A 16,380-nucleotide genomic window follows, 5' to 3' on the forward strand; every position below is an offset into this window, starting at 1 on the left:
CCGGAACGACCAGCGGACGGCCCCTACGCCGGGGTTGAGCCACCACCAACGGGCTATCGACATCCAGATGGGCGGGCTTAATATATGGGACCGGGTAGCAGTCCGCGGTCGTAACGACGTTCAAGCGCAGATAATCCCCGCTCGGTCTCCACCGCCCAGATGCTTTAGGGACCATGTGCAATGAGGACGCCCACGGGCCAACAGAGCGCCATACGATTCCCATGTCTTCCATCTGTCTAAACTCCTCTTTGACAATCCGCAGTTTATCAGGCGGGAGCCTGAGTGCTCGTGCATACAAGGGCAGACCCGTGGTGGGAATATGGTGCACCACCCCGTATTTAAGGCCGGTCGCATGAAAACGGGGGGTGAGGAGCCCGGGAACTCGGCGAGCAGGGAGGCATACGAGCCCTCTACCTCGGCTATCGCGCTCAGCTGCGGGCTGAGGGGTTCCGCGGGTCGCGGGGTCTCAGTGCTGAGGCACGCCGGTGGAACGAGGCACCCGCCCGTCCACCAGAAGTGAAAAGGCCCAGAGGAAATCGGCGGCCAGCAATGGTTGGGTCACGTCCATGACGGTGAAAGTCCAGGAATATGGGCGGGAGTCAAAGCTGAGGGAAAGAGTCCGCGTGCCATACGTGCGGATGGTGCTACGGTTGACGGCTGTCAGGACGGGGACTCGCTTACTGGCACGAGTGTCCAGCCCAGTCAGGGGGAGGATGCTCACGATGGCCCCGGAGTCCACTAGGAAGCGAAGTCCGGAATGGCGGTTCCGAACATAGAGGCGGTGATTCTGGCCAATCGCGATAGCCTCTACTGACGTTCGGCCGAGGCATTTCCCGCAAATGAGCAGGGGGCGTGGCATCGTCGGGCCTCGGCACCCCAGCGTTGGTGGTAGTAGCACCACTGGTGCTTACCCCGGTCTCCAACGGGCGGCTGCGGCGTGGCGATGGCAGCGGAGGGTTGGACGTCTCTGCGAGGCTGTTGGTGCACGGGTGCAGAAACCCGATTGATGGACCCGCCGTCCTGCTGCTTGGTGAGCCACAGTTCGTCGGCCCGTTCGGTGAGCTGCAGGGGGTCGGCGAAGTCCGACCCAGCGAGGAACAGGCGGATGTCATTGGGCATCTGCTCTAGGAAGGCCTGCTCGAACAGCAGGCAGGGTCGGTGGCCGTCAATCAGAGCGAGCATCTCGCTCACGAGCGCAGACGGCTTCCGATTGCCGAGGCCGTCCATGTGGAGCAGGCGGGCGGCGCGATCGCGGTGGCTGAGCCCAAACGTGCGGAGCAGCAGGGCCTTGAGGCCCTCGTTCTTGCCGATTGTTGGAGACTCCTGCAGGCAGGGCAGCAACTGGGTGGCCATTTCTTGGCTAAGCGCCCCGACGACTTAGAAATATTGGGTGGCGTCCGCGACGATAATTCGGAGGTGGAATTGGGTCTCAATGTGGGTGAACCACACTTGAGGTGGTCCGCCTAGAAAACGGGCAGTTTCAGGCCCACAACGTTTTTCTGGGGAAGCTGGGCATCGGGGTTAGCGGCGGCTTGCATGATCGATGTCCGAATAAACGATCAGGCTGACGGGGTCACCACTTTGGCGAGTTGAGATGATCGAGTAAAGTAACATTCTTTATTTTTAACGATAATAAAGCGATTTACTCGAGCGAGTTTTAAATAGCCAAAATGACAAAGCGCCTTCGAACAAGGTGGAGCTTTAATGAATGCTTTACCAAAAGCCCGCAAAAACACTCCCGCGATCATGTGACTGCGCCAGCCAATAGCGAGGGTTTGTGATTCCCCCGGCCACCACTAGGTGCCGCTACATAGTATCCTTTATTCTAAGGCTATGACCACTAGTCCTAGACTCTCCCACTAGTGGAAACATCCTGTCAATTCCCGTGTCATGGAGTTATGGGGAGAAGGCTGGAAAATGGGGTTAAGAGGGAAAGATGGATCAGCCATGATTGAATGGCAGAGTAGACATGATGGGCTGAATGTCCTAATTCTGCTCCTATCACTTATAAACATGAATTTATTTAGAACCGTTCATCAGAATAGCGATAAGAACGCTGGTTTGAAGTTGCAAAGAAAGAATGACTAGGCAGAGAGATTCAAGAGAAGGCCTATGATAGTGATGGAATACAGGAAGGATTAACTGGCAAAAGTGATGATGATGTATTTTGGCAGGGAGGCATACGAGCGATCTAAAGATACAAGCATGCAATCACAGAAAATTGACAACACCTCAATTAAGTTTCCTCTTAGCCTCCTCTATTCCAAGAAAAACAACCCCAACTTATCTAATCTTTCCTCATAGCTAAAATTTCCAGTCCTAGCAACTGGACCGTATAAATCTTCTGCACACTCACCCATGCAAATATGTATTTTTATGTAATGAAGTAATTAGAACTGTACACTGCACTCAGGTTTAACTAGTGATGAATGTAGTTCTAATATAATCTCCCCCTTTTTATATTCTGGGCTTTAGCTAATAAATGGGGTGGGTGATTGCAACCTTCACGTGGTCCGCCCTGTTTCAACGAATGCAATCAACCTGGCGTGCACAATCAAATAAGATTAAATAGAACAAGTTGTCCTGCAACTTTAGGCTGTGCACACCATACGCAAGAAGAAGAAGAAACTAATAAATGGAAACATCCTGCCTGTCCGTGTAGTGATCTGTGGATTCATACACCAAGATTCCTCTGTCCCAACACAACTTTTAATCTCTTCTCATTTTTTTGTTTATTCCCATGCCCTGTCGTACTCCCCAAGTGCATTACGTCACACCCTTCTGGATTAAATTCAGTGCTTTTTTTCTACCCAGACCATCCATATTTTCCTGAATTCTAAACCTTTCCTCCTTCCTAACAACAGCATGACCACATTTTTTTTAATCATCTGCCAATGTCTTTATCAAGTCCTCTAAAGGGCCTGTCCCACTTTCACGACCTAATTCACAACCTTTTTTACTCGTGGACATTTTTCTAGAGTGCTAGAAAAAAGGCCCCGACCTACTTGATGCCACGAGTACCTACGACCTACCTACGAACTCCTACGACCTCCTACGACCTTGTGACGACCATGCTGCGAGTATAAGTCAAGGGCAAACTCGGCAGAGGTCGTGAATTAGGTCGTGAAAGTGGGACAGGCCCTTAAGTCCTCTACGTTTATATCTGAATCATCAATAAATACTAAACTAAGCAAGGGGCCGAGCAAAAAACAAACTGCTGGAGGAGCTCAGTGGGCCAGGCAGCATCTGTGGAGGGAAATGGACAAACAACATTTTGGTTCGGGACCCTTCTTCAGACCAGTGGAGTAGAGGGGAGATGGCTGGTTGACGGAGGTCAGGGAAATGGGGAGACAAGAGCTGGCAGGGTGTTCCAGGGTGGGTCCGGGTAAGGAGGGGTTGATTTTAGCAGATGACTCAGGTGTGGGAGAGAAGGGTGGAGATGGTAACCAAGACTGGAGGTGATAAGTGGAGAAGACAAGAGTGTGGAGATGGTGGAATCTGATAAAGAGGTGGGGAGGAGGAGGAGGAACAAGAAGAAAGGAGTGGGCATGGTGGAGAGAGGGGGGGGGGGGGTCCCGCTGAGTTACTCCGGCATTTTGTGTCTATCTTCAGTTTAAACCAGCATCTGCAGTTCTTCCCTACCACTCTTGTCTCAGTGAAGAGCAAGTATTAACACACTGGCTCTTTCAGGTCTCGAACGTTGAAGCAAAGAGACGACTCACTCCGTGAGCTGAGACTGTGCCCACTCATCTCACAGCATGAGTGTGAGCAATGAGTGTGAGGAGTTTGGCCTGGACTTGGTGGGTGTGAGCAGAATATGTGGAATGTGAGTGTGACAAGTGTGAGTAGTCATTGGATGGAGTATGGATGTGTGTGTGGTGAGCGTGAGTATTGATAGTGAAGTGTGTGGAGTGAGGTTGACCTGGGCCTGTGGTCAGCGAGTGTGAATGTTGAGAGTGCGGGGTGAGGGTGGTGCACTCATGGTCAATGAGTGTGGAGTGTCTGGGTGGGGGTATGGTAAGTGACAAGTGAGGGTGGAGAACATTGTGGGATGCTGAGAGTGAACTGTTAGTGTGCACTGTGTGTGGGTGTGGAAATGGGAAGTGGAAGCTGTGAGCATGGAGAGTGTAAGGTGGATACTCGTGCATCTGAGCAATGTGTGTGTACATTGGCGGGTGTGGTTAGTGATCAATGGCGTTGTGGTGAGAGTGAGTAGTGGGTGTAGGGGCGTAGGTATAGAGGAGGGTGGTGAGTATAAATAGTAATTGTGGACTGTGAGGGTGGATGTATTGCTAGATCCCTCTGTTCAACCACACTCCCCAAGGCCTCACCGTGCATGGTTTGGCTCCCCAAAATGCACCACCTCACACTTAGCCTAATTAAACTCCATTTGACGTTCCTTGGCCTTCCTGCCCTGATGAACAAGATCCCACTGTCATTCTTGATAACCATCTTCATTGTCTACGATATCACCCATTTTGGTGTGTGTGGGGTAGTAATGGAGAAAGTGGGGGTGGCTGTGGTGTATGTGACCCATGTAAGTGGGGAGAGTGGGTAAGGTGAGGGGGCGTGGGTGAAGATAGTGTGGGTGATGTGTGGTTCGGAATGGGTGGTGACTCCCAGACGATATCTCCCTCGACATGGCCTTGTTTTGTTGCTGGTTTATCTACAAACCTCCCTGATACTGGGCAGATTCACGAAGGAAAATCTACCCCTTGCGTACACTGCGTTTGTGCAAAGACTGACCCAACCAAGTGGCATGCACACTTTGGTCCCTTTATTTGTCTGTAGTTTTATTCTGTCATTGATATAAAAGCAAGATATCTGGCATTATGCAGCAGGTCAGGCAGCTTCTGTAGAGGGAGAATCAAAATTAACATTTGAGCTCGATGGTTTTTTACTAGAACGGGACATCATCGGAAAGGAAATGAGGTTTAAGTTAGAGAGAAAGGACAGAATGGCGTACTAATAAACAGAGATGCCTCTGGTCGGCTGGATACCCCATTTATTCTTACAACAGATGGTTTATTGTACAGACTTGTCAAACGCAGGAAAATCATCATCCCATCAAATCGGAAGCGAGGCAACATAAATTAATAAAAGCTTGTCTTGAGCAAGAAGGCTAACTCATGCACATATATGATTAGTGGATAAGCTGAAATGCCAGGCAGTATGCTGCAGTGTTCAGTGAAATACAGTACTCTGGGTTACGAAGGTCATTTTGCACAGAATGAAACCACAGAAATGTCTCTTTTGTTTGGAATGAGCTCTAATTGTGCTGGGACATTAAACATTTCCCATTAACCCCATAGCAGCTATTCCATGCCTTGCTTCATTTCATTAATCTTGCTGATGTAGACCAAAGGAAGTCCATGTAAATGAGAGGTTGATAGTACACGACCTCGGGGTTTGTACGTCTACTTTGTGTATTAAAGCTGCATCTATATATTTTTCGACTTTGTTGACCTCACCTTTGCTCAGTACAGTATTTTCCGGTAATGGATAGTATTTTCTAAGTAACACACAAAGTGTCGATGGAACTCAGCGGGTCAGGCAGCATCTGTGAAGGGCATGGACAGGCAACATTTCAGGTCAGGACCCTTCTTCAGACCAGGCCTTCTTTTGACCTGACCCCAAACGTGGCACAGCCATTCCCTCCACAGATGCTGCCTGACCCACTGAATTACTCCAGCGCTTTGTTTCTTACTCTAGGTTTCAGTATCTGCAATTCCTTATGTTATTTTTTAAATTTCACAACACGTTTGTATCTGTTGTCTTTCTGCACCACCGAAGCTTCACAGAGGAGCAAGAACACAAGATGCATGGCAACATCAGCTTCACACACTATGTTGACATAGATTTTTGTTTGCATGTTCTTACATTCACACAGTTATAATGCATCAAAATTGTCAGCTTAAGCATTGGATCCTTTCATCACCATTAGATATTCTGCAAACAGGTGAGACCAGATGGTTTAGATGACTTAAATATGAAATTAATGTCGATAGGTCTGAACGCTATGGGCTCAAGACTGCTCTGGCATTTGTCCACAGATCCTGACTGCGCGTGTTGTCTGTACGGAGTTTTTACATTCTCCCCATGACCTGCGTGGGTTTTCTCCGAGATCTTTGGTTACCTCCCACACTCCAAAGACGTACAGGTATGTAGATTAATTGTCTTTGTAAATGTAAAAATTGTCCCTCATGGGTATAGGATAGTGTTAATGTGCGGGGATCGCTGGTCGTCTTCCAACTATTATGAAGTGGGTGCTGCATTCAGGTGAATCATTAAACCTGTGGATTGTCACCTTGTCGTGGTGGAGAAGCTTGTGTGGACCTGAGATCCTGAGATCGATGCCACCTGGAGCTATGCTCCTGGTAGGGCCACCCATGGTGGTAAGGTCGAGGAGGAAGTCTCTGACAAAGAGCAATCCAACCAAGACAAGCGGAGACAATGGCTGACCTTAGTGGAGCGTCACAACGGCTGGGAAGGCGGATGAAGGCTGCAGCAGAAAAGGGTCTCCGGTCGTTTTGGACTCCATGCCACTGGACCCTGACCCAGATCTGTCAAGGACCCTGGGGTGGCTGTCTGTGCACCAGTGTCCCCAAGTTAAACAAAGCCACGCACAGGCGTCTTCCTATAGGGAATAGCACCCTGGAGACACCCATGGTCAGCCATGACCGAAGGGGGCCTAAGAAGGCCCAGTGGCCCCATTCACATGGATTAAGTAGTGAGAAAAAGGTCCCACTGATAAGCAGGGAATGGAAGGATACGGATCATATGTTGGGCAGAGGAGATTAGTTAATCATGTGCGGCACTGATGTTGTGGCCAGAATGGCATGTTTCTGTGCTGAATCTTTCTGTGTTCTTTGTATTATTAGTCTTCTAATAAAATATCCCTCGCTCAATCAACATCGTTTATCAATGATGATTGCATTGGGAAAGATAGTTCATTGGATACAAAGAACATTGTGATGTCCCAATGATGTGGTTAGGCTGCTGTATAGTTGCAAGTTTTAGAATGCAAGTTGAAATATGCTTCAATGAAATAGTTCCTCACAAAAGTGATCTGCCTCAATACATTTGAACACACACACACAGAATAAACAAAATTGCATTGTGCACTCTTGTCGACACACAGAACTGCAGATGCTGGAATCTTGCACAGAACACACAATATTGGAGTAATTCAGCAGGTCAGGCAGCATCTCTGGACACGGGTAGCGATGTTTCGTGGAAGGACCCTTCTTCAAACTGCCCCACCTTTTGTCCAGCTGTCTTCCCCAAACCCGCACACTCCCACTACAATTAACATGAGTCAGGACTGGTCCTGACCCGAAACGTCACCTATCCATTGCCTTCAGAAATGCTGCCTGTTCCGCTGAGTTACTCCAGCATTTTGTGTTCTATATATTATACACACGTTACCATGACATCAAATGGCCAATGTTTTAACATGGGAAAAAAAGTCAAATAGTTCACTCCCAGCATAGTCTTGCAAGCACGAATGACGGATTGTTTTTATCCTTATTATTGGCAAAGGCATGGCCATTGTTGGCTCTGAAGAACCGTTCCCAAAATGTTTCCGTGGGTTCCATGCTGTGGATTTCCCCTGTCTGGAATGGTTGGGAAGTGGGCATCTTCTGCACGGACTCAGTGCTGTCCAGCAACCACAATGTCACCAGACCCATGGGTGAACACTGTTGATGGAGCAGTTCCAGCAGAAGCTGGCTGGTAGCCCCACTCTGAGGTATGTCGAGGATACTCCACAGGTTAGGCAGCATCTGTGGAGAGTTAACGTTTCAGGTCAAGTGTTGTACATTTTCTTCAATATTATCTTCTTTTAATAATGTCCTTTCTATAACACCAAATATTAAAAACCTCTATCTATTTCTTTATTCACATGTTTAATTGTTTATGGTATGGAGTTCGTTTTCAACTTTCTCAAGGGAAATTCAGGGTGGCAAATAAATGCTGGCCTTGCCATTGACAGCTGAGTCCCGAGAAATAAATAAATGGCCAAATGGCTAAACAAATTGAAAAGCTGTGACGGAACAAGCCAAATTTACCCGGAGGAATTTTACAGGGAATAATGTAAACACTTTTCTCCAGAAGTTAAATATTGTTTAATTATACAATGAATGGCATTTTGAAATCATTATGGTAAGGTAATTAGATTCCTCGCAGCTAAATTTATTTTTTCAGGAAAATTATTCAGTAGTAACAATAGTTTTTTACAGTGGTAATAGTGCCAATGAGATAGAATATATTAGTAAGTCACAGAGTCATAGTCACAATTGCGAGGAAACAGGCCCTTCGGCCCAACTTGCCCACACCTCAGAGTCCAAGTCACAGAGCCTTTAGTGATAGGCCCAACAAACACTGTAACAGGGCTCCCTGTGAAGGAGCAGAGAACCATTGATAGTAATTTCTGGATGAGCTTTGCATATACAAACTCCAACAGTTTCCGTTGGCTATTCTCCAATAAAACAATGAAAAACATAAGCTTCAATGGTGTTCTCATTATAAATTCCAGACTAATATGATAATGACAAGAATATTTACACCTTCCCCTCAGCCAACAATGAACCATTCTACATTTCCTTGATCATCGTCTGCTTTGTTCTGTCGTTTTCACACCTTACACTCCCTTCCATGTCTCCAGATTCCCTCTCCCCTGACTCTCAGTCTGAAGAAGGGTCTCAACCCAAAAACATCACCCATTCCTACTCTCCAGAGATGCTGCCTGTCCCCCTGAGTTACTCCAACATTTTTGTGTCCATTTATGGCAATGTTGGTATAGGGATAAAGTGTGGCCAGGATTGTCCTGACTTTCTTTGAGGACTACAAAGTGATCTCTTACCATCTTCAACAATGAAGATCTTCCTCAGCACTGCTGTAGAGGGTCAACTGAGATTATGTCCTCAAACATCTGAAGAGGAAATTGACCATCCATCCTTCAGATTCAAAAGTAGAATCCTACTCAATGAGTGTAGCTGGCAACGAGGTCCTGATTGCAAAATATTATTTCACATTGTTGCTGTATTCTTGCAAGTTGTACACTGACCTCGGATTTCTACTGCGCGCCCATCAAACAGTCCGGCAGTCTTTGATCTTTCTTTCATCCCAGACAGTCCAGGATATTGCTGGATAATGTCAAGTGCATTCTTTATGTCTGGTTACTGAACTCATTAAACAATCAAACGCATGCATTAAAAAAAATAGATAGAGATTTTTAATATTTGTTGGTAAGGAAAGGACATTATTAAAAGATAATTTTGAAGAAAGTGTAAAACACCTGACCTGAAACATTAACTCTGAGTCCTTCTCCAGAGATGCTGCCTAACCTGTGGAGTATCCCCAACATTGGCTGGTTTAATATTTGAACTTTTTAAAACCGTTAATGGAAAGATACCTTCCTTTTGTTAAGAGCTTAAAGCACCATCGTGGTGGCTTAGTCCCTCATTGTCTCAATGGTAATACTTACACTTCAGAAAAGTTGAAGGTTTAGGCTTGGTACTGAGTTTGATGCTCCAACACAAGGTAATGGGAGAGCGTTGCACTGCTGGAGGCAAATGACCATTTTAAATGTAAAATCTTATAAAATAACAGGAAGAAGATCAGGGTAATTTCGAAAGATTAATTCTTCAACCAGTAACACTAAAGCAGTAAAACACAAAATGCTGGAATAAATCAGCGGGTCAGGCAGCATCTCTGGAGGGATCTAAGGAACGCTGGGGCAGCTTGTGTGGTCATTGAGTTCAATGGCATTTGTGGAGCTAATGTTGTGCTTTATGTGCTTATTGACCAATTGAGTAACTATACTCTGAAGAAGTCATTTCCTATAAAGCACTTTAGGATTTCCTGAGGATGTACGTGCTGGAATACAAATGTAAGCTATTTCCTTCCATATCAAAAAGGACAGTAATCCTAGTACTTTCAGGCAAGCAACCCTCATGAAATTACCTCAGAGTGGTTGTCAGCATGGTCGGAGATAGCCCTTGATATTTCATCAAAAATCCTTCTGTTTTAGACATTGTCACCTTCATTCTCCTATTTACTGGGTACAATGCCTTCCCTTTGGCCAAATGGACAACAATTAGACATCTTGTTAACCTAACTGGATGATGCACTTTTCCAATCCTTTCCCAACAAACAGATGCAGTTTCAAGAACTTACTGACCATCGACATGAGATTGGGGAGAGGGTTGCCAGTGTGGTTGGATATATCCCTTTAGGTTTCATCGTATATCCTCTTGCCTCAGGTCCATTTCCTGGGTGCTTTGCCTTCTTTTAGTGAATTGGATAACAGTGGGGCATCTTGTTAACCCGATTCGATGATACTTGATTATAACGGAAACAGACGTTTTCCAATCTGTAATATTTCTACAATTAATACAATTATTAAAAGAAAATGAAATCTGCTGCTCATATAGCTACTTAAGGTCCCTATGATATTTCTCCTTGTGCTCTCACACCAAAGTCTGGATGTTAAAATTATGTTCACATATAGCACCAGGACAGTGCTGCAGGGCTGCCAGGTATCTTTGAGTGGAATCTGACAGAGTGTATCTGTAGGCCACCCTAGTTCGTGTGGTACAGACTTAACAAAGTGGTCATAGCTTCTGATGTAACACAAGGACAATGTGTGTCAAGGATTTCCTGTTCCTGCACACTTGGCATGAACGTATTAAAGTAGAAGGTGCAGATTGAGAGTCATAGAGTCAGAGTTGCACAGCATGGAACAGGCCCTTCGGCCCATTTTGGCCATGCTGACCAAGTTGGCCTATTGGGCTTGTTCCATTTGCCTGTATTTGGCCCATATCCTGTAAACCCTTCTTATCCATATATCTTTCCAAATGTCTTTTAAACATCATAAATGTATTTGTATCTAGAGCTTCGTCTGGCAGCTCATTCCCGATACAGACCAGCCGCTGAATGAAAAATGTTGCTTCTGAGGTTCTTCTTAAATATCTTCCCTATCACCTTTAGCCTATGCCCTTGAATCCTTTACCCTCGGATAAATACTGTGAGCGTTCACTTTATCCAAGTCCCTCATGATCTTGTACACTTCAATAAGTTCATCCCTCAGCCTCCAACACTCCAAAGAAAAAAGGCCCAGCCGAGACAATCTCTTCCTTTAACCTAAGCCTGCAAACCCAGATAACATTTGGTGAATCTTTATCCAGCTTTATGATATCCTTCCTATAACTGGGCGACTGGAACTGCACATCATGTGTGGTCTCACCAATGACATACAGCTGTTTCATGATGTTTCAACCTTTGTACTCAGTACCCCTCCTAATGAAGGCTAGCATGCCAAAAATCTACTTCAACATACTGTCTACTAAACTCTTGTTGTAAACTTCGACATCCTTCCTCACTTTCTACTACACGGCATGGTGGCGCAGCGGTAGAGTTGTTGCCTTACAGCGCCAGAGACCTGGGTTTCCATCCTAAATACGGGTGCTTGTCTGGACGGAGTTTGTCCGCTCTCCCCGTGACCTGCCTGGGTTTTCTCCGAAATCTTCCGTTTCCACCCACACTCCAAAGACATACAGGTTTGTAGGCTAATTGGCTTGGTATAAATGTAAATTGTCCCTAGAGTGTGCAGGATAGTGTTAATGTGCGGGAATTGTTGGTCGGTGCCTGCTCGTTGAGCCGAAGGACCTGTTTCCGCAATGAATCTTTAACCTAAACTAAACTATACCACCAATTTTGGTGTCAATGTTTACTACACTGTCATCTAAATCCTTATTGTACATAAAAAGCTGCAGCTGACCCAGCACCAACCCCTATAGCACACCACTGGTCACAGGCCTCCATTCAGAAACCATCCACAACTCCCCCCTTGACTCCTTTGTCCAAGCCAATTTTGAATCTGATTTAGACACAAAATGCTAGAGTCAGCGGGACAGACAACATCTCTGGAGAGAAGGAATAGGTGACATTTCGAGTCGAGAATCCAATTTGCTAGCTCACCTTGGAATCCATGCGATCTATCCTTCCAGAAAAGCTTACCACGCAGGACATTGTCAAAGGCCTTGCTAAAGTCAAAACTGACAACTTCCACAGCCCCGATCAATCCTTTTGATGTCCACACGATTTCCCAACCACACAGTCATGCTGACTATTCCCAGTCAGTTCCTGCCCATCCAATTGCTGGTAGATCCGGTCCCTAATGGCGAGTTCTCACGGTGCGACCTGAAGCAAGATGTCACCCGAGTGAAGTGGTCGTGGTCCAGCACGAGTTCCGCACGATAAAGTGTTCCCACGATAAAGAGTTCCCACGGTACTCGGCAATTCTGTCATTTGTGCGACTGACTTGTCCGTCTCCCGATCTTTCCCGTTAATCGTGAATGAACATCGTGGACTGTAGTGTAGTTAATCACGTGGCACAAATGATGTCACTTTTTTTTCACACGCTATATAAATATCCTCCGTTCGTAGAATTGTCTCATTTGCAGACATGCCTATACAAAGTTGGTTCGAGTACAGGCTGGTTGTTATTTTCATTGACGTGCTGTATGCATTAACGCAACATGTGCATTGAAAACGCTTGCGTGAAGGCAGAAGGGTGAGATTAATTAAAAAGATAATTAAGAGGAAGTCTCACTGGGTTAAGCCCATGTTTCAACGGAGACCTCAATTAGGACAATATGAGCAACTGCTTAATGTGCTGTGCGAAGAGGATAAAAGTGCATTCAAAAACTTTGTCAGAATTTCACCCGAGCTCTTTAATGAGTTAAAGAATAATTTGGGACCTCATGCATAATTTATTTTATGGCTCTAAAAGAGATATGATTCCCACTTCAAACGAAGAGGGTGTAAAAGCTGTCTGCCACTACTTTTACATTGCAGCTGCAGGGAACAGACAGACTTATAAGATAAATTAAAGGTGACTGCAAAAACAGCACTTTTACATCTGTAGCATTGTATGTTTTAAAATCATGGATAACATTAAATTGTTCTCCTGTACATAAACTAATATATTGTTATAGTTACTCACATGAGCACCGGGGATACTCAGTAGCCTTCGTCTCCAGCAGGTTGCGCTTTCTCTCCCTATTTCTATAATCCTCTCTGGATTTGTCATAGAGAATCTCATTGAATTGGTACCACTCCACCAGTTCACCCTCTTGTTCCCTGTTGAAGTTATATGGCTTTACCTTCTGCCATCTAACCTTTATGTTCTCGTCTGCTGAGAATATTGTGGAGGCAACAGCTACTGGGGAGGCAATCTCAAATCCACCTTGATCACCCTCTCCCTGCTCCAAGGAGCCCACAGGCAGTGGTATCTCTGGCATCTCCTCTTGCCTCTCCACCTGTCTCTCTTGCTGAGTTTCCTCCTCATTTACCTGCATGGCTAAAAACTTTCCGACTTTCTTTAACCCCTTTCTTTGCGATTTTCTGAGAGGCATCTCTGCAAGTCTTACTGTGAAAAAGATTCTCAAACAATGACAATTAGGTGGGACGTCCTCGATGGACACATGGTCCATTGGCGATATTGAGACCACCTCTTTTACTCACCTTATGTCCCTTCTGTCCAGCTTCCGGGTTTACCGTTCGCAGGAGTTCCCACGGTATTCGCAAGTGTCATTACGGATATCGCACGGATATCGCACTGGCATCTGCGTCCATACAATGTTGCAACGCTGCTCAAGACACTCTTGGAGAAATTCAAAAATGTTTGAATTTTCTCCCGACCTTACCAAGTCACACGACTACCTGCCGTTAGCGCCACGGAGGTCCTCGGTGGTCCACGAATGCCGTACTGCTATCGCAGAAGGTTCCCACGATGTTAAATCTTGTTAGGTCTTGCATCAGGTCGCACAATGAGAAAGCCCTTTAAGAATCCGCTTCAACAACTTACCCACCACTGACGTCAGCCTGTTCCGGTCCAGTTCCCTGGTTTACCCTTGATGCCCTTCCTGTTTACGGCACGACATTAGCTGCCCTCCAGTCTTCCACAACTTCACCTTTATTGATGAAAGTGGAGTGTTGTCACCATTTACGATGGAAGAGGAGAAATGTGAGGTATGTCCCATTACAAAGTCTCTGCGTCTGCATTGGCGACGAGGGTAAGAGTGGGAGAGGACAACAGACATTGGAAGGAAGAGCAAGGCAGAGAATAGGGGAGAGTGGGACAGATATGTGGGTAAAACCTACAGCTAAAAAAATGGGATACATGCGGATCAATTTTACAAATTAGAACCTCCTCTCAAGGATTCGGACATTGATATTCAACAACTGCATTGTGATTCTTCCATTCATTCACCTTTCCCGAATTGTGCACAGCTGAGCTCAAGGCCTTTGACTCCAATTCTCGACCTGCCCATAGAGAGGAAGCAAATTCAATAGGTAATAGCATCAGAGTGTCCCATGAGGCAACAAGCAGAGGAGTGCAATGAGGAGAAAGAAACAACTTAGGGGTACAGAGCAGCTAAGTAGAGAAAGCATCCAAACAATATGCCTGGTGCAGTGAGGAAGAGAGAATGTATTACACAAAGCAAGTGAGAGAAACAGACAGATTTATTACAGGTCATCGATTTGAGGCTATGCAGGTGATAATGTTTTTATATATTACTAGACCAAGTGGGACCCGTTGGGTCCCTGTCACACGGGAGGCCTAGTCCCCCAACGCAACCCGTTCCCCAATGCAACATTCCACCACTCACCCATAGACCCCACGGGAGGCCTGGTCCCCCAACGCAACCCATTCCCCAATGCAATATTCCACCACCCACCCATAGCCGACAACTGCGCAGGGGCTGCTCATTTCGCCTTATGCACCCTCCCTCATTTTTAAACTTTAAAAAAATGCATTTGCACTTGCTAGCTAGCAGAACTGAGTGTACTGTGACTTTAAAAAAAAGTGCATTTGCACTTGCTAGGGCTAGCAGGACTCAGTGTACTTGGATAGCAACAATTTTGCGAGCAGGGCTACAATCCCATTGTGATGTCGCAGCTGTAAGCACAGGGAAACATTTTTTTTTTCCAAGTCTCTTCAGATTTTTGAACATTTCGATTAATAACTCGAGAAATAATGCATGAATTTTTCAGAAAAGGCGATTTTGACTTCACAGGATAAATCTCTACCGGAATATGTAAACATTTTACCGTTGTAGCGTCGTTTTTTCGAGAAGATGTGATCGCATACAAACAAATAAATACACACACATACATCCAAGATCAGAGTTTTATAGTTATAAGGATATGTCGCATTGCTATGACTGATCTCTGGGCTCCTACTGAGGTAACTCTCAATGCTAGAAGGTATAAAACAATAAAGGGGATCTGCGACTTCACTAACTTCAGATTATCTGGTCATCATCATCATCATCATATGCTGCGGATGGAAGATTGCTGTGCGTGTATTGGATGCCAGGTTTTCTTCATTGCAGTGCCTGCACATCCTGAGCTTATGAAAGACGCAAAGTAAATACACCTTTCGTCATAAGCTGTTTTTTTTTTAGAAATACAGTGAGGAAACAGGGCCATCGGCCCACCGAGTCCGCGTCGACCAGCGATTCCCGCACATTAACACTATCCACTAACATTACACAGACTAGGGACAATTTTACACATACACCAAGCCAATTAGCCTACAATCCTGTACCTCTTTGGAGTGTGCGAGGAAACTGAAGATCTCGGAGAAAACCCACGCAGGTCACGGGGAGACTGTATAAACTCCGGACAGTACAGCACCCGTAGTTGGGATCGAACCCGGGTCTCCGGTGCTGCATGCGCTGTAAGGCGGCAACTCTACTGCTGCGCCACCGTGCCGTCCTGTTATACGTGGAATCTGCAGGATTCAGGATGTGGGTGTACAATGCAAACTCAGTCAGATTATTCTGAATGCACTTTTCCTAAGAAACTGTGTTTCCTAAGAAACAGTATGGGTGGTGGGGTTTGAAAAAAATAGATAAACTAGATGTTATACTGGTTTTTCCCGGCTATTTGTCCTTTATCTGCAGTATGTTATGAAATAACAGATCCAACAGTATTTCAGCAGTCCATATAGTGTGAGGTAGCTACATAATTAAACGTAACCTTTGAATTGACCTGATAATCAGTGAAACAAGGAAAATTATACCGCTAGTGGTTTCCTCAAATTTGTATCTCTAATTCTGCAGTCGGAAGTTTGGCAGGGGTCAGCAGTGATTCTTATCAATGACAGAGTTTTTAAGCATTTTAACAGGCCTCTCATTATTCAGTAGGCTGTTATTCAGTAGTACTGTTTCATTAGGTTTCCACAGAGCACAGAAGGGTAAGCAGAGAAATTAGTAGAAGGTGTTCAAAATTATGTTTTTGGGAAAGTTAAAAGTGAGAAACTCACACAAGGATTCTTAAACTAAAGAATTTAGATTTAAGATAATT

The sequence above is a fragment of the Amblyraja radiata genome, chromosome 15, assembly GCF_010909765.2.
Source record: "Amblyraja radiata isolate CabotCenter1 chromosome 15, sAmbRad1.1.pri, whole genome shotgun sequence".
NCBI lineage: Eukaryota > Metazoa > Chordata > Chondrichthyes > Rajiformes > Rajidae > Amblyraja > Amblyraja radiata.